Raw genomic sequence first — 23,135 nt, 5'->3', positions numbered from 1 at the left:
AGAATGTGAACCTCTAGGATTAGCAGTTAATTTGAAGGTGAAATTAGAGTCAGGTGTTTTCAATCAATGGGATGACAATCAGGTGTGAGTGGGCACCCTGTTTTATTTAAAGAACAGGGATCTATCAAAGTCTGATCTTCACAACACATGTTTGTGGAAGTGTATCATGGCACAAACAAAGGAGATTTCTGAGGACCTCAGAAAAAGCGTTGTTGATGCTCATCGGGGTGGAAAAGGTTACAAAACCATCTCTAAAGAGTTTGGATTCCACCAATCCACAGTCAGACAGATTGTGTACAAATGGAGGAAATTCAAGACCATTGTTACCCTCCCCAGGAGTGGTCGACCAACAAAGATCACTCCAAGAGCAAGGCATGTAATCGTCGGCGAGGTCACAAAGGACCCCAGGGTAACTTCTAAGCAACTGAAGGCCTCTCTCACACTGGCTAATGTTAATGTTCATGAGTCCACCATCAGGAGAACACTGAACAACAATAGTGTGCATGGCAGGGTTGCAAGGAGAAAGCCACTGCTCTCCAAAAAGAACCTTACTGCTCATCTGCAGTTTGCTAAAGATCACGTGGACAAGCCAGAAGACCATTGGAAAAATGTTTTGTGGACGGATGAGACCAAAATAGAACTTATTGGTTTAAATGAGAAGCGTTATGTTTGGAGAAAGGAAAACACTGCATTCCAGCATAAGAACCTTATCCCATCTGTGAAACATGATGGTGGTAGTATCATGGTTTGGGCCTGTTTTGGTGCATCTGGGCCAGGACAGCTTGCCATCATTGATGGAACAATGAATTCTGAATTATACCAGCGAATTCTAAAGGAAAATGTCAGGACATTTGTCCATGAACTGAATCTCAAGAGAAGGTGGGTCATGCAGCAAGACAACAACCCTAAGCACACAAGTTGTTCTACCAAAGAATGGTTAAAGAAGAATAAAGTTAATGTTTTGGAATGGCCAAGTCAAAGTCCTGACCTTAATCCAATCGAAATGTTGTGGAAGGACCTGAAGCGAGCAGTTCATGTGAGGAAACCCACCAACATCCCAGAGCTGAAGCTGTTCTGTACGGAGGAATGGGCTAAAATTCCTCCAAGCCGGTGTGCAGGACTGATCAACAGTTACCAGAAACGTTTAGTTGCAGTTATCGCTGCACAAGGGGGTCACACCAGATACTGAAAGCAAAGGTTCACATACTTTTGCCACTCACAGATATGTAATATTGGATCATTTTCCTCAATAAATAAATGACCAAGTATAATATTTTTGTCTCATTTGTTTAACTGGGTTCTCTTTATTTACTTTTAGGACTTGTGTGAAAATCTGATGATGTTTTAGGTCATATTTATGCAGAAATATAGAAAATTATAAAGGGTTCACAAACTTTCAAGCACCACTGTACACTCACGGGCCACTTTAATAGGAACTTGTTGGTTCTAAGATCCCTGTTCTTGGCTGCAGAAGTGGAACCCAATGTGTTTTTCTGCTGTTGCTAGCTCTTCTGAACATTAGATCACTTTCAAACAAGTCATTTTTAATTAATGATCTTATTTGCAAACACAATCTTGATTTTTTGCTTCTAACTGAAACATGGCTGGATCAAGCAAAGAGTGCTACCACCCTTATTGAAGCAGCTCCCCCAAATTTTAATTTCATGAGTGCTACCCGCGGTGGTGTAGTGGTTAGCACTGTCGCCTCACAGCAAGAAGGTCCGGGTTCGAGCCCCGTGGCTGGCGAGGGCCTTTCTGTGCGGAGTTTGCATGTTATCCCCGTGTCCGCGTGGGTTTCCTCCGGGTGCTCCGGTTTCCCCCATAGTCCAAAGACATGCAGGTTAGGTTAACTGGTGACTCTAAATTGACCATAGGTGTGAGTGTGAATGGTTGTCTGTGTCTATGTGTCAGCCCTGTGATGACCTGGCGACTTGTCCAGGGTGTACCCCGCCTTTCGCCCGTAGTCAGCTGGGATAGGCTCCAGCCTGCCTGTGACCCTGTAGAACAAGATAAAGCGGCTAGAGATGATGAGATGAGATGAGTGCTACCCGACATGGGAAAGGTGGAGGGATCACAAATATATTCAAAGCCTCTTTTCAATGTAAACAGTCCTCACTTGGTGATTTTACATCCTTTGAACACTTATTGTTACATGCTCTCCTAACATTGTTATTAACTATTTACAGGCCTCCAAGACATTCAGCCAAAGTTTTTCTGGGAGAGTTTGGTGAACTGTTGTCAGTCATTTGCTTAGAGTTTGACTGTCTTATTATATCTGGGGATTTTAACTTGCATGTACACTACCGTTCAAAAGTTTGGGGTCACCCAGACAATTTTGTGTTTTCCATGAAAAGTCACACTTTTATTTACCACCATAAGTTGTAAAATGAATAGAAAATATCGTCAAGACATTTTTCTGGCCATTTTGAGCATTTAATCGACCCCACAAATGTGATGCTCCAGAAGCTCAATCTGCTCAAAGGAAGGTCAGTTTTATAGCTTCTCTAAAAAGCTAAACTGTTTTCAGCTGTGCTAACATGATTGTACAAGGGTTTTCTAATCATCCATTAGCCTTCTGAGGCAATGAGCAAACACATTGTACCATTAGAACACTGGAGTGATAGTTGCTGAAAATGGGCCTCTATACACCTATGGAGATATTGCACCAAAAACCAGACATTTGCAGCTAGAATAGTCATTTACCACATTAGCAATGTATAGAGTGTATTTCTGATTAGTTTAAAGTGATGTTCATTGAAAAGAACAGTGCTTTTCTTTCAAAAATAAGGAAATTTCAAAGTGACCCCAAACTTTTGAATGGTAGTGTAGATAATCCTGAAAACACTCATGCCAGAGAACTACTTGCACTTATTGACAACTTCAACCTAGTACAACATGTACAGGGGCCGACCCACTCTCGTGGTCATACCCTTGACCTCATTATCGCAAAGGGTCTTACTGTTCCTACTAATGTTGTTGACCTGGCCTTATCTGATCATTTCTGTGTTTTCTCTGATGTTTCTATGTCCCCTCACATTCAGAACAGCTCAACGACTATGGGTAGGAGAGTCATAAACGACAACACGTGTTCTCTTTGAGCAAGCTCTCTCACGGATCTCAACTAAAATGTCAGACTCTGTAGACAACTTACTGGAAATTTTTAATTTAAATATGACTCAAATTATGGATAATATTGCTCCATTCAAAATCAAAAGAGTCAATGCCAAGCAGAAAGCACCATGGAAGCAATATCCAGCTGTTAAATTGCTAAAGAGAGAATGTAGGAAGACTGAAAGAAAATGGTGCAAATCTAAACTTCACATCCATTATCAAATCCATAAAGAGATGCTTTGTAAATATAATTATGAAATTGGTAAAGCAAGACAGTCTTTCTTCTCCAACATCATCAACAGGAATATGAACAATGCCCGTGTGCTATTTTCAACAGTAGAGAAGCTAACTAATCCCCCACCACAATTAGCACCTGAACTTCTCACAGTTAATAAATGCAATGAGTTTGCATCCTTCTTCAAAGGTAAAATTGATAAAATACGGCAGAATATTGCTCATAATATATCTCAGTTGCAAATAACTGAAAAGCTGCAATCACCAGTGACACAGACAGACAATTTCAACACAATGTCAGAATTTCGAAACTCTTGAAAAAAATTTACAAAATCTCAGTTCCTCAACATCTGAATTGGACATTCTGCCCACCAACTTTTTTAAGTCTGTTCTTCACCTCATAATTACTGTCATGGTCCTACCTGTGGGCTTCTCTCTTCAGGTAACATTTCCACTCAGCATTACCGGGTGCTCCGGTTTCCCCCACAGTCCAAAGACATGCAGGTTAGGTTAACTGGTGACTCTAAATTGACCGTAGGTGTGAATGTGAGTGTGAATGGTTGTCTGTGTGTCAGCCCTGTGATGACCTGGCGACTTGTCCAGGGTGTACCCCGCCTTTCGCCTGTAGTCAGCTGGGATAGGCTCCAGCTTGCCTGCGACCCTGTAGAACAGGATAAAGCGGCTAGAGATAATGAGATGAGATGAGAAATTAGCTCCACCACTGGCCAGAACAGCTTCTCATCTGCCGTTTTTTCTTTTTAATAAAATCCAACTAAAAAGAGATATATGTTAGCTTCTATATATATTGATTATAAAGATATTTAAGTTGATACATGCTTTGACAGGACCCTTCGATGCACTCCCTCCAATACTCCAGAAGCTTGTACTGTGCTGTGGGATTCTTCTCCGGCTGAGGTCTGAGCAATGGGTAATTAAATTCTGGGATGGAAATATCTAACCAGGTGTGTAGTATAGTTTAATAAAATTAAATAAAATAGAATAGAATTGAATAGAGGGGCAGCACGGTGGTGTAATGCTTAGCGCTGTCACCTCACAGCAAGAAGGTCCTGGGTTCGAGCCCAGTGGCCGACAAAGGCCTTTCTGTGTGGAATTTGCATGTTTTCCCCGTGTCTGCATGGGCTTCCTCCGGGTGCTCCAGTTTCCCCCACAGTCCAAAGGCATGCAGGTTAGGTTAATTGGTGGCTCTAAATTGGCCATAGCTGTGATTGTGAATGGTTGTTTGTCTCTATGTGTCAGCCCTGCAATAATCTGGTGGCTTGTCCAGGGTGTACCCCACCTCTCGCCCATAGTCAGCTGGGATAGGCTCCAGCTTGCCTGCGACCCTGTAGAACAAGATAAGCAGCTACAGATAATGGATGGAAGGATGGAGAATAGAATAGAAGGTCCTGTAAGCAAAGCAAAGGAAGAACAGAAAGGACTGCAACTCAACTATAAACAGAAAAGCAAACAAAATACAATCTAGGACCGAGGTGATAAAATAAACCATTAAAATCAGCCAATACTATCTGTTCTGAGTATCCAAAGCTCTTTATCATTCTTATTGTATTATTACATTTCTAATACTAATCAGAGTAAACAGAGTAGTAACCACAAGTTGTATGGTGTGTGTGTGTGTATACAGGTAGTCGTCGACTTACGACCGATCAACTTTCCCAGTTGAGCTAGCTGAGCGTACGACAGTTTCCGCCCTAGGTCCCGGCAGCACCTCTCGCTGCGTACAACAGTTTCCGCCCCAGCTCCAGGCACATGCGCAGTTTCTCTCGCGCTCCCTCGCGTGCTCCGTCATACAGTTTCCGCCCCAGCTCCTGGTTTATGAAACGAGCAAATGCTCCCGCCAGCCCGAGCGCTGCAACAGCTGACGATGACGTAGACGACCCACAGCCAAGTACCAGTGATGGCAGCGGTCACTAAATTTTGTATTTTGCTATGTTTTACATTTGCATTTTGGTATGTCTCATCTCATCTCATTATCTCTAGCCGCCTTATCCTTCTACAGGGTTGCAGGCAAGCTGGAGCCTATCCCAGCTGACTACGGGCGAAAGGCGGGGTACACCCTGGACAAGTCGCCAGGTCATCACAGGGCTGACACATAGACACAGACAACCATTCACACTCACATTCACACCTACGGTCAATTTAGAGTCGCCAGTTAGCCTAACCTGCATGTCTTTGGACTGTGGGGGAAACCGGAGCACCCGGAGGAAACCCACGCGGACACGGGGAGAACATGCAAACTCCACACAGAAAGGCCCTCGCCGGCCCCGGGGCTCGAACCCAGGACCTTCTTGTTGTGAGGCGACAGCGCTAACCACTACACCACCGTGCCGCCCCATTTTGGTATGTTTCAAACTAAAATCTTTTCTATTTTTCACACCTGTATTTCGTATTTTTTGTTTTGCACATATTAAACGAATTGTACTGTACACAGTGTAGTATGCAGTGTTTGACTTAAACCAAATAATGAGCCAAGGTAATGAAATAAGAAAATGTTGATAAAATAAGACTTTAAGATGATTACAATATCATTACACATCACAATATACTTACGTTCATTTAACATAGGCCGACTTATGACCAGATTGGTTTATGACCGGTCAGTCGTAACCAAACGCAGTCGTAAGTCGACGACTACCTGTATATATATATATAATCTCATTATCTCTAGCCGCTTTATCCTGTTCTACAGGGTCGCAGGCAAGCTGGAGCCTATCCCAGCTGACTACGGGCGAAAGGCGGGGTACACCCTGGACAAGTCGCCAGGTCATCACAGGATATATATATATATATATATATATATATATATATACAGAGAGAGAGAGAGAGAGAGAGAGAGATACACACACACACACACACACACACACACACACACACACACACACACTTAGATACACATAGATACAGGCACACTGAGAGAGTTTCTACATAAATATTTAATGCTCTCGGAAACAAGTCTTCAGGCTAAGCTTAACAGTTGTAAGGAAATTTGGAATCTGCCCCATATGCAGTAAACCTAATGAGGCCATTTCTTAAGGTTTTCCCATGTAGGTTTTACCCTGCAGCAATGGAACACACATGCATTAATGGCATCCCACAATGCACTGCAAGATGTAGGAGACGAATGTATGTATGCCTTAATATTGTGTCGTACTATATACTAGAATATATTACACATGAAATCAAGCAACAACCAAATGACTGAATGTTCTACTAATGGGGTCTTCAAAATAAAAGAAAAAAGTTTGTAAAAAATATTTTTTAAAACCATTAATTTCAAAAAGGAATCCTTTAGTAATCTCTCTCTCTTTCTCTGTCTATTGTGTTTCACCACAGTCCCTGTTCCTCTGTAATAACAAGCAATAAGTTCTTGTTTGTATGCAAATGCAGTAGAGTCACCAGACTGCCAGCTAATGTTCCCTCTTAGCTAATGACATAATCAAGTGATTAATTATATACTTACAACATCCCACTGGCCAACTTGCTGTCATAAACAGACACATTCATTTACTGGCATTGTGACTAGCACAAGACTTTCTATTAGTGATGAACATTAAGACCTCAAAGATTTGATTCCTTGATGTGATTTCATCCTTTTGAATGTCTTTTATACATGAGTTGGATGACTGTTTTGATTCAGTTTATTTGATTCACTCAAACGTCCAGTATTTGTGAAATGAATGAACATTTTGATTCAGTTTATTTGATTCACTCAAATGTCCAGTATGTGTGAAATGAATCAGCATTTTGATTCGGTTCATTTGATTCACTCAAATGTCCAGTATTTGTGAAATGAATGAACATTTTGATTCAGTTTATATGATTCACTCAAAGGTCCAGTATGTGTGAAATGAATCAGCATTTTGATTCGGTTCATTTGATTCACTCAAATGTCCAGTAGTAGTAGTAGGCTGTCATCGGACGCATGTCCATGACTTTAGCGCAAGAGATGACACCGCTTCTTGTGGCTGAAGAGCCCGATCCTTGAACGGCAGGGTTGACCACAGCCAACGCACATGAAATCCGACGTCGATGGAGCATTTCTAGCCGCCTTTCTTCTCTCCCTTTTCGCCACGGCCTCGTTCTTTATCCTCCTCTCTCCTGCTTCAAGGGACACGCTGCAACTGGTCTTCCATCTGGCATGATCTGTGGCAAGCAGCTCCCAGTTATCAACAGCCAGGCCAATTGCAATCATATCTCTCTTGCATATGTCCCTGAAGCGAAGCTTCGGACGACCCATGAGCCTTGAACCGTATTCCAGTTCACCGTAAAGGAGGTCCTTTGGAATTCGACCGTCCATCATCCGACGTACGTGGCCCAGCCACCTCAACCTGCATTGCCTGAGTAGGGTGAAAAGCGACGGGACACCAGATCTCTCGAGTACATCGTTGTTGGATACTTTGTCTGTCCATTTAATCTAAAGGATACGGCGTAGACATCTCATATGGAAAGTGTGTAATCACTTTTCCTGCCCTGCGTAAGTGGACCATGATTCACTGCCATAGAGCAAGGTGCTCAAAATACAGGCATGGTATATGACAATCTTCGTCTGGGTAGTCAGTTTCTTATTTTCCCACACTCAGGAGGAAAGCTTCATCATGTTTGTTGCTGCTTTACCAATTCTTTTCCCGAGTTCCGCATCCAGGGATCCTTTTGCAGTGGTGGTGGAACCAAGATAGGTAAACTGTGGGACGACTTCCAGGGTGTAGTCATTGATGGTTAGAGTAGGCGTGGCTTCAGAGCCTTGGTGCATGACTTTTGTCTTCTTCAGGCTGATAGTAAGACTGAGTGCTGCACAAGTGCTTGAAAATCGGTCCAGGAGGGTCTGCAGCTCTCTTTCACTATGTGCAACAAGAGCAGCATCATCAGCGAATAGAAGGTCATGTAGCATACACTTGCGGACTTTGGTCTTGGCTTGGAGATGAGCTGGGTTGAATAGTTTCCCGTCTGATCGAGTACATAGCAGGATGCCTTCATCGGCTGACCCAAAAGCATGTTTCAGGAGAATGGAGAAGAAGATGTTGAAGAGAGTTGGAGGTAGTACACATCCTTGTTTAACACCATTGTTAATGTCGAAGGCCTCGGACGTGTTGCCGTCAAACTTAACAGTGCCTCGGGTCCCGTCCTGAAACAACTTGATGAAGTTGAGGAGTTTAGGAGGGCAACCAATTAATTGCAATATGTTGAACAAACCTTCCCTACTGACCATGTCGAAGGCCTTTGTTAGATTGATAAAAGTGATGAAGAGGGGTCTTTGTTGCTCTTGACATTTCTCCTGTAGCTGCCTCAGAGAGAATATCATATCCACTGTCGAGCAATTGGGACGGAAACCACATTGAGATTCGGGGTAGACCCTCTTGGCGAGTTTCTGTAGGTGGTGGAAAGCTACTCGAGCAAACAGCTTACCAGCAATGCATAGTAGTGAGATACCACAGTAGTTATTTCGATCACTACGGTCTCCCTTGTTCTTGTACAGATTAGTAATAGAGGAATCTCTCATCTACTGTGGGACGGATCCTAACTCCCAGCACTTGCAGAGAAGCTGATGGAAGGTGTCGAGGAGCTTGCTTACGCCACATTTGAAGACCTCAGCTGGGATGCCATCTACCATATTCCAGGAGCCTTGCCGGAAGATATTTCTGTGATAGCCTGGAGAGCTCTTCTTTGGTGGGAATCACATCTAACTCGAACAATGTGGGGAGCCTTTCGATTTGGTTGAGAGCAGAAGGTGAAATGGAGCTGGTGCCACCATAGAGCTCGCTATAATGCTCAACCCAGCACTCCATCAGTTTAGACTTTTCAATTATGATCTCTCCAGTTGACGACTTCAGTGGGGCATACTTCGCTTGTGTAGGTCCAATGGCCTTCTTAATTCTGTCGAGCAAACCCTTGACATTGCCAGTGTCAGCTGCAGCCTGGATCTTAGCACAGAGACTCATCCAATAGTTGTTAGCACATTCCTTGCATTTTTCTTTTGCGCGTCTTCTGGCCTCATGTAGTACTTCTAAGGACTGTGGTGTAGGGTTGCATTGGTAATTCTGCAGGGCAACTCTCTTTGCTTCGATAAGGGGTTGCAAAGTCGCAATGTTTGCGTCGAACCAATCTTGACTTTTGGGTTCCTTCTTGCCGAAAGTCTGCATTGCTGCATCGTGAGTCACGTCTTTAACATGCTGCCAGTGGTCCTCTATTCCGAGTGCATGGTAGTTCTCTAGTTTGGTTTGGAGAAGTTCTCGAAAGGCTAGGACCTTCCTGGGGATTGCAGTTGCAGCAATAATGATACAAGATTTGGCAGGGTTCCAAGCACGGTGAAGTTTCTTTGGGCACGACTGGACCTTTGAGCAGACAAGGGAGTGATCAGTGTCACAATCAGCACTGTGAAAAGATCTTGTGATGCGGATGTTATTGAGATGATCCCGTCGTGTGATAATAAGGTCCAGCTGGTGCCAATGTTTGGATCTGGGGTGCATCCACGAGAACCTGTGTTGCAACTTCACAGCAAAGAAGGTGTTCATGATACAGAGATGATGGTAAGAACAAAGTTACAGCAGGCGCTGCCCATTTTCGTTGCACTTATCAATACCAAAGTGGCCCAAACAGATGGGCCAAGACTCCTGATCATTTCCCACCCTAGCATTAAAGTCTCCTAGAAGAAACAGGGCCTCATTCTTTGGGATGCGTTTGATAGTTTCATCGAGCTCACTGTAGAAAGCATCTTTGGCATCCGAGGTAGAGGTCAAGGTTGGGGCATAAGCAGAAAGCAGGTTTGTGATGCCTTCAACGGTGTTAAGTCTCATGTGCATGAGGCACTCTGATATGGTTGAGCCAGGTTCCACTAACTGGAGAAGTTTGTTTCTTATAGCAAAACCAACACCGTGTTCCCTAGGTTCGTCCTCGCCTTTACCATGCCAGAAGAATGTGTATTCCTTTTCTTTGAGGCTGCCAGAGCCAGCAAGATGGATTTCCTGCAATGCCGCAATGTCAACATTAAGCCTTTCCAGCTCTCTGCTAATTATGGCAGTCTTGCGCAGGCCATCAGTGTTTCGTATGTCCTTGGTCAGGCCGGTCAGCATCGTTTGCATATTCCAACTCCCAAGAGTGAGAGTTGGCCTTTTTCTGGTAAATCCTTTCTTCTTGGGTGAAGTAGTCGCAGTCCACTTGTCAGTCTGTTTCCAGGCTTCAGTTCTGCTCACCCCAGCAGAACAGGCGGACAGTGGTGGGAAGCACCTTATTGACTGGGGGCTGCCCAGTTTAAGTGGGCAGTAGGTATCCAATGGGGCTAAACAACCCCTCCCACTGTCAGGAGTGGCCCCAGGCGTCAGGCCATGTGCCAATTTAGCCATGACTTTTAACTGGTAACTGCACACTCCTCGGTTTGATTTTGTGTCAGACAGAGCCAAGCGACACGCTGAAGTTACCTCTCCAGGTGCTAGCCAGGGCTGTGTGTGAGGAGAGACTGGTTCGCCCATCTCCCAGAATCCCCCTCTCGGTCTTGCTGGTAGGGTCCAAAGGAAAGGCATAACCAATATGTTTGGGACCAGGTCGACTGCAGGAGTTGCCAGTGACTGAATTAACATCAGACTGCCTCACGGGGCTCCACTCCGGGTTTTTCTGTAGGGGTTTGCTCCCTTAGCCTTTGACTACCCCTAGTTGCCTACAAGGCAATAGGAACCGTATTCCTGGTCGAGGAAGGCTAAGGGTGTACTAACACTTGCCCAAGGTGTCCACCCAGGCTAGTGGAGGGAAGGAGGCACCTTACATCTCCATTCTAGACCAGCTCCAAGCAAAGTCTAGCCACTGCCCAAATGTCCATTATATGTGAAATTAATGAACATTTTGATTCAGATTATTTGATTCACTCAAATGTCCAGTATTTGTGAAATGAATGAACATTTTGATTCAGTTTATTTGATTCACTCAAATGTTCAGTATTTGTGAAATGAATGAACATTTTGATTCTATTTATTTGATTCACTTGAATGTATAGTATGTGTGAAATGAATGAGCATTTTGATTTGGTTCATTTGATTCACTCAAATGTCCAATATATGTGACATTAATGAACATTTTGATTCAGTTTATTTGATTCACTCAAATGTCCAGTATATGTGAAATTAAGGAACATTCAGATTATTTGATTCACTCAAATGTCCAGTATTTGTGAAATGAATGAAAATTTTGATTCAGATTATTTGATTCACTCAAAGGTCCAGTATTTGTGAAATGAATTAACATTTTGATTCAGTTTATTTGATTCACTCAAATGTCTAGTATGTGTGAAATGAATCAGAATTTTAATTCGGTTCATTTGATTCACTCAAATGTCCAGTATGTGAAATGAATGAACATTTGGATTCAGTTTATTTGATTCATTCAAATGTCCAGTATATGTGAAATTAAGGAACATTCAGATTATTTGATTCACTCAAATGTCCAGTATTTGTGAAATGAATGAACATTTTGATTCGTTTTATTTGATTCACTCAAATGTCTAGTATGTGTGAAATGAATGAGCATTTTGATTTGGTTCATTTGATTCACTCAAATGTCCAGTATGTGAAATGAATGAACATTTTGATTCACTCAAATGTCCAGTATGTATGAAATGAATCAGCATTTTGATTCGATTCATTTGATTCACTCAAATGTCCAGCATATATGAAATTAATGAACATTTTGATTCAATTTATTTGACTCAACATTCAAAAAACTGTATATCGTAGAGCAGTTGGAAAGCGGAATTTTCAGATTTACTGAAACCTGCAAATTGATTCACTCAAAGGTCCTGTTTGTAATTGTTTAAAAGTTTTGCCAGATAGTAATAAATGTAATCAGCTTAATTTAATGGTTGAAAAACTGTGATCCACAATGTTGTCTTTCAGTAATCTAGCTAGGTTTTTTTTATAGTGTCTTTTTTCTGTTTCCAGATTTGACCTTTTTCTGGCCCTGAAATTAACTCCGCTCCCAGTCAAAATACCTGCTCACCTGCTTATCCTGATTTTTTACCTTAAATAATTCAAATTCAACAGATTCAGGTAAGTTCAACTAGAAAGAAGGCAGTCACTCAAAAGTAAACTACTCCTTATTAGTGAATTATTTCAGGAAAAAAAGCACATTCTGTGTGAAACATGTTTCTCACTGCAAGTTCACAAGGCCGTGAAACATAATTGAAACACCAAATCATAGTAATTTATAAATATTGCTTTATGGATTTATGGTCTCTGGCAAGGGTGAGAACCTGTCATTGACTCATAATACATAATAGAGCTACACACACACACACACACACACACACACACACACACACACACACACACACACACACACACCAATGAACCATGATCACAAACTAAGTAATAACATGAGAAGGAAAGCAGACTGACCTTTAAACTGATCAATGAGGAAGGGACTTTGCTATGTTTCATATTTTGCATGCAATCAAGGGACCGGTTTTAATCAAAAATCCGATTGAATGCGCGTGGAGCAAAAGGGTACATCATTAGTGTGACATCCTGGTTTATTATTTTTTTCTTTCTTTCTTGAATAGGTTAAACATAATTTAAAAAAAAATTGCATTCCCTCTAGTTTAGCCTAGATTAGGTAATAGACCCCATTAGAAGATGTTCACCAGCAGGTGGCAGTGGCAGCTTTCTGATGTGAATGAATTATTTCATTTATTTACATTTTGTTATATACTTATATACAGAGGTGGACAGTAACAAAGTACATTTACTTGAGTACTGCACTTAAGTACACTTTTTGAGTATCTGTACTTTACTTGAGTATTTTTTTTTAAACTTATGACTTCAACTTCACTACATTTGAAAGACAAATATCGCACTTTTCACTCCACTACATTTCTATCAAGGTTCTCGTTACTATGAAGCAGCTTTGAAAGTGGATGTTTTTGTTTTCTTTTATAAAATGTGATTGATTTTTCGCAGGTGACACTGAGACAGCCAATCAGGAATCACTAGGGTCACGTCACGTCCATAGACTGTATAAAATCAAGTTCAATTTCTCAGCAGTATTATTTGAACACGATCAGTTGATGGCAGAATGGAAGGAGGTGGTTCTTCTGGAAAACACAAGCACTCATGGCCCATGAACCCATGTTTCAGTTTTCAGACAGGATTACAGATTAGTTTCGTTTTAAATGTTTGTTTTGTTTGCCTAAAACGAACCACATCATGGCCTACAAAAACTTGCTGTCCATATTGATGGATGTAAACATTTTATTCCAAGAGAAAGCTTGCAATGAAGTTGTCTGTGCTTTTAGAGCTAGCGATAATGTTGCAATAGCTATGCAGTCTGGTTAGTCAAATGACTTTCTATGGATTTGCCCACCAAGTTGTCGTAGCCTTGTCCACAGCTAATGTTAACACATAGCTAGTTAACTTGGACACTGTTAGTTAGCATGTAAAAACAGGGTCACACTAACATGAATAACGTTAACTTTAGCATAATCTTGCCAAATAAACAATGTAGAAATCTTTCTTTTCTAGTAACATTAGCTATCCAATATGATTTCAAGTTTGAAAAGAGTTTGCTAGCATGTCAGGTGGAGCTTCAGCTCTACGGGTTCGACAAGCTAGTCAGAAAATGCAGTCGGTTGCTTCAGAGGCATTAGGTTTTGTAAGCGTTGTGGCAATAATACAACAATGCGTTGAAAGAAAATGTACTTTTAATACTTAAGTATTTTTAAAAGCAAGTACTTCAGTACTTTAACTTAAGTAAAAATTTGACTGTACAACTTTCACTTGTATCAGAGTAACATTTGACCAGTGGGATCTGTACTTTAACTTAAGTAATAAACTTGGGTATTCTGTCCACCTCTGCTTATAGTATAGTATGTAGTATTAAATCAAAATGGATACTCTTCTTAAATGAGCATCAGTGATCGGATCAAATTAAATGCTGTTAAATAAATCAGTACTAGTTTAAGCATTCGTCCTTATCCTGGTAGAACTCGAACATCTACACGAGACTCAAGTCAAGTTTTTTTTTTATTTATTTATTGATTTATTTTCAGGCGGCACGGTGGTGTAGTGGTTAGCGCTGTCGCCTCACAGCAAGAAGGTCCAGGTTCAAGCCCCGTAGCCGGCGAGGGCCTTTCTGTGTGGAGCTTGCATGTTCTCCCCGTGTCCGCGTGGGTTTCCTCCGGGTGCTCCGGTTTCCCCCACAGTCCAAAGACATGCAGGTTAGGTTAACTGGTGACTCTAAATTGACCGTAGGTGTGAATGTGAGTGTGAATGGTTGTCTGTGTCTATGTGTCAGCCCTGTGATGACCTGGCGACTTGTCCAGGGTGTACCCCACCTTTCGCCCGTAGTCAGCTGGGATAGGCTCCAGCTTGCCTGCGACCCTGTAGAACAGGATAAAGTGGCTAGAGATAATGAGATGAGATTTATTTTCATTGTTATCTCATTCATGAACACATTTAAAGCAGGATGCAATCTTGCTCTTGCAACATACAAAATAATACAGCGTTGCAGGAGTGTAAGACAAGAACAAGAGTACCATGATACCATAAATATCTGAGACATCATGTGTAATTACAAACATTAACTACAAGCAGAGCTGGAGAAGCATCAAGTTAACAAGACAGTATAACTGAGTAGTTTGGCTATGCAGATTACATATTATGTCGCCTTAAATATCAGTACAGGATTGTAGCAGATTATAGATAACATACACTCACCGGCCACTTTAATAGGGACACCATTACACATGGTCATTCATGCAGTTGTCAAATCAGCCAATCATGTGGCAGGAGCACAATACATACAATCATGCAGACACAGTTCAAGAGCTTCAGTTAATACTCACATTAAACATTTTTTGGGAGAAGTTTAGGAAAAAGGGACGGAACGGTGGTGTAGTGGTTAGCACTGTTGCCTCACAGCAAGAAGGTCCTGGGTTCGAGCCAAGCGACTGATGAGGGCCTTTCTGTGTGGAGTTTGCATGTTCTCTCCATGTCCGCGTGGGTCTCCTCCAGGTGCTCCGTTTTCCCCTACAGTCCAAAGACATGCAGGTTAGGCTAATTGGTGGCTGTATGGTGGCGACCGTATGGTTGTTTGTCTCTCTGTGTCAGCCTTGTGATGACCTGGCCTCTTACCCATAGTCAGCTGGGATAGGCTCCAGCTTGCCTGCGACCCTGCACAAGATAAGCGGCTACAGATAATGGATGGGTGGAGTTTGGGAAAAAATATGATCTTCGTGAGTCGGTATGTGTGTTGGTGCCAAATGTGCTAGGCTTTGAGTATTTCCGTAAAATAAACAAACAAAAACACCCTGTGCTGAGTTTCCCAAAAGCATCGTAACACAAAGATCATCGTTAAATGGTAGAGTGAGCAGCACAATGAACACTCTCTCTCTCCTAGTTAAGATACTGTTAGCATTAAGAGGCTTTTAGGAAACCCACCCCAGGTCTGTACACAGAAACACTCTGTTCATGAGAGAGGTAGAGGTCAGGGGAGAATGGCCAGCTGACAAGAAAACTATCGTCATTCAAATAATCACCCTATACAACCATGGTGAGCAAAAAAGTATCTCAGAATGCGAAACACATCAAACCCTGAGGCAGATGGGTTACAAGAGCAGAAGACGGCATCGGGTTCCAGTCCTATTTGCCAGGAACATGAATTTGAGGCTACAGCAAGCACTTAATAGTTGAAGGATGGAAAATTTTTCCAGTCTTCCACATGCTGGCTGATTTGGATAATTCCAGAGGTAAAGGTATTCATGCTGAAGTGTATGTATATGTGCTAAGTCTGTAGTGCAACACAGATAATCATAATCAAATGTGTCTGGATATGTGTTTCTTTACTGTATGGACTTAGCAAAAACTATAATCTTTCATAACATCCAACACGTGTTGAACACACGGCACCTTATCCACGGTGCTCCCTCTTTTCCTCACCTAAGCACAGCTTCCATTTGCCCCAGGTAATCCATCGCTTGTCTGTCTCTACCTCCAGGGTCACACACCATCATCTTTCAGCACAGAGACTCCTCTATGAGTCGTGGCTTCAAGCTCCGATCACAGCTGGGAACAGGTAACCCCCTCCAGGCCTGGCTTTGGCGTGTCCCAGTGCTCACAGCCCACCCAGGTGGAAGGGCCCACTACGTATCAGGTTAGGGTCTTGCAGCCGTCTTGCATGCTCAGTGTCAGATCTTATCGTTATGGGGCAATGACGGACAGCACACCTGGGCTGCAGGCCTGGGAATGAAACACTGCAGAGACCGGTACACATGCAAAATTAGTCATTTTTAATAAATACACACCATATACATGAAACTACATAATTTTATTTATTTATTTATTTATTATAATAACATGCTATGATGACCTGGCAACTTGTCCAAGGTGTACCCCGCCTTTCGCCCGTAGTCAGCTGGGATAGGCTCCAGCTTGCCTGAGACCCTGTAGAACAGGATAAAGCGGCTAGAGATAATGAGATGAGATAGCATGCTATTTATTTTCTCGATTCTGAATGGTCTAATTCTGACTCAAAACTCAGCTGTAATGCAAGTAAAGGACATTCATTCAATGTTGTCAATTAACATTTATTAGAAGTGCATGCATGTGTTTTTTAAAATGTTGTCATGACTTGACTTGACTTGACTTGACTTGACATAAGGCTTCCCTTTTGCACAATAAAGTTTTAACTGGCATTTGTGGAAAAAAAGTATCTTGTGTTGGATTGATGGCACACTGACACCACGGAATTTTAAACACATTAAAAGTAAGTAATCGGAATTACTTTTTGCCAAATTAAGACTTTTTATTATGTCCATCTCATCCTAAGGCCATTACTATTCAAAAAAAAAAAGTTTTACTCATTTGATTCACCAAATGTCCAGTATCAGTGAAATGAATGAACATTTAGATTCGGTTTATTTGATTCACGCAAATGTCCAGTGTATATGAAATGAATCAACATTTTGATTCAGTTTATTTGATTGACTCAAATGTCCAGTATATTTGAAACTAATAAACATTTTGATTCAGATTATTTGATTCACTCGAATGTCCAGTGTGTGTGAAATGAATCAGCATTTTGATTCGGTTTATTTGATTCACTCGAATGTCCAGTATCAGTTAAAAGAATCAGCATTTAGATTAGTTTCAGTTGGCATAGGCTCCAGCTTGCCTGCGACCCTGTAGAACAGGATAAAGCGGCTAGAGATAATGAGATGAGATGAGATGAGATGAGATGAGATGAGATGAGATGATTCACTCAAATGTCCAGTGTATGTGAAATGAATCACCATTTTGATTCGGTTCGTTTGATTCACTCGGACGTCCAGTGTATGTGAAATGAATCAGCATTTTGATTCGATTTATTTGATTCGCTCAAATGTTCAGTATATGTGAAATGAATGAACATTTTGATTTGGTTTATTTGATTCACTCGAACATCCAGTATATGTGAAATGAATCAGCATTTTGATTTGGTTTATTTGATTTATTCAAATGTCCAGTACATGTGAAATGAATATACATTTTGATTACTTTTATTTGATTCACTCGAACGTCCAGTATATGTGAAACGAATTAACATTTTGATTGGGTTTATTTGATTCACTGCAATGTCCAGTATATGTGAAATGAATCAACATTTTGATTCAGATTATTTGATTCACTTGAATGTCCAGTATATGCGAAACGAATGAACATTTTTATTTGGATTATTTGATTCACTCGAACATCCAGTCTATGTGAAATGAATCAGCATTTTGATTCAGTTTATTTGATTCACTCAAATGTCCAGTATATGTGAAACAAATCAACATTTTGATGTGGTTTATTTAATTCAGGTGTGCACATGGATACCATGGAATTTTAAACACCTTAAAAGTCCATGATCAGAATGACTTTTTACCAAATTAAGACTTTTTATTATGCCAGTCTCATCCTAAGGCCATTACTATTCGAAAAAAATGTTTTGAATTTATGTTTTGTACTTAAGTATTGTCAACATTTATTGATGGAATCCCAAACTGCCTTTGAACTTCTATTTAGCAATGATTCTTATTTGATTTGGATGACTTTCACATAAACATTATTACCCATGGTAATCGCAGAAGTGCTACAAATGCTCTGGAACTGAACTGAGAGATTGTGAACAATCTCTGTAAGGAGCATGCATAGCTATGTTACCATTCAAATCAAACATACTGTATTGTGTGTGTGTGAACTAAATCGATTTCATGTAAAGGCTCGCTTCTGTTTTTAAATGCATTTGTCAGTGCTAAAATTAATTGAGTATGACTTGACGTCAATGCTACTTTCACAGTTTGTTATGTAAAAAGCTCTTTTTGATGGTGTAGTCAGACTTTTGCACCCTGCTGTACATGCAAGGTTTTATATCAAGATGTGTACCGAATGACCTTCTATTCTCTCTCTCTCTTGCTCTCTCTCGGTCTTGCCCTCTGAGGGGTTGTTTCTGAGTACACATCAGGAGAGTAATGGCAATTTGTCAGACATGAGGAAACGCCTCAAGGCAATAGAGTCATAGTGAGGAGCGCAACTGTGAGCCTTCTCTGCTTTCACAAGCTTTTTACTAACTCACGGTCACTGGTTGCTTTCCTAAATCTACACGCTGAGAGACTTAGACTTTATGTCTAAGCAGTCATGAGTGTTATGCATTTCTTTCATAAGAAATAAGAAGAATTATAGTATAAGAAAATCTACCTCAAATTCAACATCTGCAAGGATGTAGCATAAAACCATATTTCTAGATCACCTTTGCAGGTTTGGAAATATAACAAAATTACACAGAGATATATGTCACAATATAGTGCTACAACACACCTACTTTTTTTTCCTCAAACAACAAAAGAAAAATACAAATTTGTTTTTTTTATGACTTTTTCCAAAGACAAACATTCAGAGATAAGACAATTTAGAAAGAAAAAGCTTTATTTACCATCTTAACACTAACTTTAAACAGCTAGCTAGCTAGCTATTCTTTAGTTTAGCTAGCTACGCTAACATTAGTCAAGTCAAGTTTGTTTGTACAGTGCTTTTAACAATAGATATTGTCCCAAAGCAGCTTTACAGAATCTGAATGACCCAAGACATGAGCCAATTTTATCCTTAATCTATCCCCAATGAGCAAGCCCATGGTGACGGTGGCAAGGAAAAACTCCCCTAGACGACACGAGGAAGAAACCTCGAGAGGAACCAGACTCAAAAGGGAACCCATCCTCACCTGGACAACAACAGATAACATGACTAACATTAACAGTTTTAACATGAAGTCAGTTTTGTTGATGTTATAACTCTTCATTAATGGAAACTTGAGTGTAAAACTGTTCATGACAACCGCAGTCCCAAAGTTAGCAAGCCAACTGTAGTCCTCAGCCACAAAAGCATTACTGTAAGTGTCCAGAGTGTCTTCCAAGTGTGACTTTCAACTGTCCATATGGGGCCGTCCTCCACAGGAGCGATGTGATGAGACTCCAACCAGACACAGGGCACCAGGATGGATCAGGCAGGTCTGAGGAGCAGAAGAGGTCAGCATCTCGATCCCAGGATTGACATGTAACTCAGAGGGACAGTAATTAGCCATTACTAAGTGCTGGTTAGCCTATCAAAGAAAGATAAATCATGCTAAGTTGGCAACAGAAGCACTTGCGATACTGTGGTAAATTTCCCTCTGAAAGCTGGGACAAAATGTTGTAGTAAACATCATGAAGATCACAGTGCTACTTTGCTGTTTACTAGCTTGTTAGTTTTACTACGCTAAATGAAAAGGCTAAGTGTAGCAAATCCATTCACTGATGCTAAAAGACTTTGAAAACACAGCAAGCAAATGTTTATAGCACAAACCTACTAAATGTCAGAAAGTTCAGAGAAAACTGTATTTGTTTATTGTGGTGATGAACATTTAGAAACTCAACATCTTCTTCGGCCATTTTTATTTTAGCTGTTTTAATTTAGCTTTTAGCATTTTAGCATACTCATTTAATCCTCAGACTGCCTCTATAGCCTGATATAATTAAAGTCAACCCACTTATAAAAAGTGATAAAAAGGTCATAGTATGAATTTTCTTTCTCTACACCATTCCACCCCCAAATAAAACCCATCCGTCTGAATTCTGTACTTCATTTGACATCTTCAGTCTAATAGGAGTGATTAATCTGTCATGACAGTCTGGTGTTATTTACATGCTGTCTTTCAGATTCAAGCTCTTTCTGTGCAGACAACTGTGACAACGCCTAAGGTATTTCCTTCTGCGGTCTCTAGCTGTCTGAAAACCCCAGGGTGTGTCAGTCCTGAAGTCATTGCATAAGATACATACATACATACATACATACATACATACATACATACATTATATGAACATGAATGTTTTACTCTGAAATACACCACTCGTATTTTTCATACAAACTACATCTGGGACATCGAGAATAGCAACGATGATGTATTTAAATAATATTGGCTGGCGTTGAGTGGTATATCAGATATATTCCATTCAGCAAGTACGATATTGAATGAGTCAAAGATGAGTAGCTGAATAGAATATATCTGATATACCACGAAAAAACAAGCTAATATTATTATTATCATGCATACACATTCCTTTCGGGTGTTCAACACGTCTTTCTCTTTCAAAATTCTCTCAAAATCTTCCGTATTTAACAAACCATACCTGGCGGCCATGTGTGTTTGCAAATTGTCACAGTCACTTGCTAGTTTTACATAGAATTTTTACGTCTCCGACGTGTGACATCATGTTGTCTTGACAACCATGCAATATCATAAACTATATTCAACGACATTGGGTAAACAATATTCTCCATTGGGTAGAGTGACATAATACACGTAGGATGAACCATATGCTAACAATATTGCATGCTATCAAACCAAATGAATGAAACCCGCTAAAAGGGACTAGAATACATGTTTTTATTCCATCAAAAAAGTGTCCTGTATGTATAATAATTCCTGATATTTCACTCCACTGATGTCACTTCCAGTGTTTTCCCGCTGACTAGACGCGTGTTGTCAAAATGGCGAACCGGTTCAAAATTAAAATTCTTTTGATTAGCTTGCGTATATATAACATTACATGGTGACACAAAGATATGAAGTTTGTCTGCTCATATTGAAAAATATACCACTCGTTTACTTTGCTCACTCATGACATATACATTCACCACTCAAAGATAAACTTCATATCTTTGCACAACCATGTAATATCCTCTCTACATACATACATACATACACAACATATATATGTAGAGTAGAGCCAATTTTAAGATGTAAACAAAGGTGGATGGAATTTTCTGTTTCTAAAAGTCCTTTCATTCACCGTAGACATACATCAATGCCCATTTTGTCCCAAATTTATCTGTGCAATGTTTCTCCAGCTTTGGAGGCATCTCATGGGCTATTTGGTGTCCTTGGGAGCTTGTCATTCAAGATAAAAACACACTGCTGGCCTTTGGCATGTCCTCTTTCTTCTTTACATGTCACCATGACCAGGAATATACATCTCATATGCTTTCAAACTGGAGCAAACAACAGCCATTGTTAAAAAAAAAACCCGAGAGACTAATTTGGTATCTACATCGCAGACAAGAGGAATTTGCGAACTTCACAAATTGTCTGCTACCCTCAGGCAATGCTGAGAACACAACAAAGAGCTGAGACCCTGTCGAGTTTTACACACAATTTGAATAGGAAGGAATGTAGCCTGTTTTGTAAAGCTTCTAAAGGAGGACAGGCTTAAACTGATACATGTTGATTTTATATGAATATAAAAGAGTTGGCTGGACGCGAGCTACTTTATTCTGCAAAGAGCCCACCTTGTTTTGTATTAGCACAATAGCTGTAATTCTAAAGCCTCATAACTAGGCATATCCTTGGGCTAGTCAACTTTGTTCTGTTCGCATTATTGTTGTGTTTTGGTTAGTTCGTCATGCGATATATTTGATATTCAGGTGGTTAAAGCTGTGAGAACACTGTTGCTCGCTAATAACCGAGGCTAACAATTTCACTAGATTAGATTACAACCCCAATTCCAAAAAAAGTTGGGACGCTGTGTAAACCGTACATAAAAACAGAATGTGAAGATTTGTAAATCATGGAAAGCCTATATTTCATTGAAAATAGTACAAGAACAACATATCAAATGTTGAAACTGAGAAATTTTATTGGTTTTGAAAAATATGTGCTCATTTTGAATTTGATGTCAGCAACATGTTTCAGAAAAGCTGGGACAGGGGCAACAGATGACTGAAAAAGTTGTGTAATGCTAAAAAAAACCCTAATTTGGTTAATTGGCAACAGGTCAGTAACATGATTAGGTATAGACCCCTTTCACATGACGTCACCGCGCCGCGAGATTTTGTTAGGCGCCATATTGGAAGACCAAGTACATGCACTCACAATATAAAACAAAGTACGAGCGAGAGTAAAGTGACACGATGGATGATAATTCGGGTTATGTGAGTACATTACCAGCTGCAGAAAGGGCACGGTATGTGGAGAAACTGGCTGTGATTGATGGGTTTGACCCATATGATAAGACTCGCGGCAAGGGAGAATGCAAACATAAGGAGGACTGGACACCAATTCTGCCATCTGTTTGCTACCCAGACATTGTAAACTATTTGTTGTTTACACCCAGTGCCTACACTCAGTGTTCGAACTATGCCGATATTTTCGGGGGGTCCCTTTTTTTCCCTTGGGTGTGTGTGTGCTTGTGCTTGTCTCGGAGAGCGGATCTCCAAACACATGAGAAGCCTCTCTTATGCACATAT

Source organism: Neoarius graeffei, chromosome 18 (genome assembly GCF_027579695.1).
Source record: "Neoarius graeffei isolate fNeoGra1 chromosome 18, fNeoGra1.pri, whole genome shotgun sequence".
Taxonomy (NCBI): domain Eukaryota; kingdom Metazoa; phylum Chordata; class Actinopteri; order Siluriformes; family Ariidae; genus Neoarius; species Neoarius graeffei.
Note: the sequence above shows the minus strand (reverse complement) of the source record.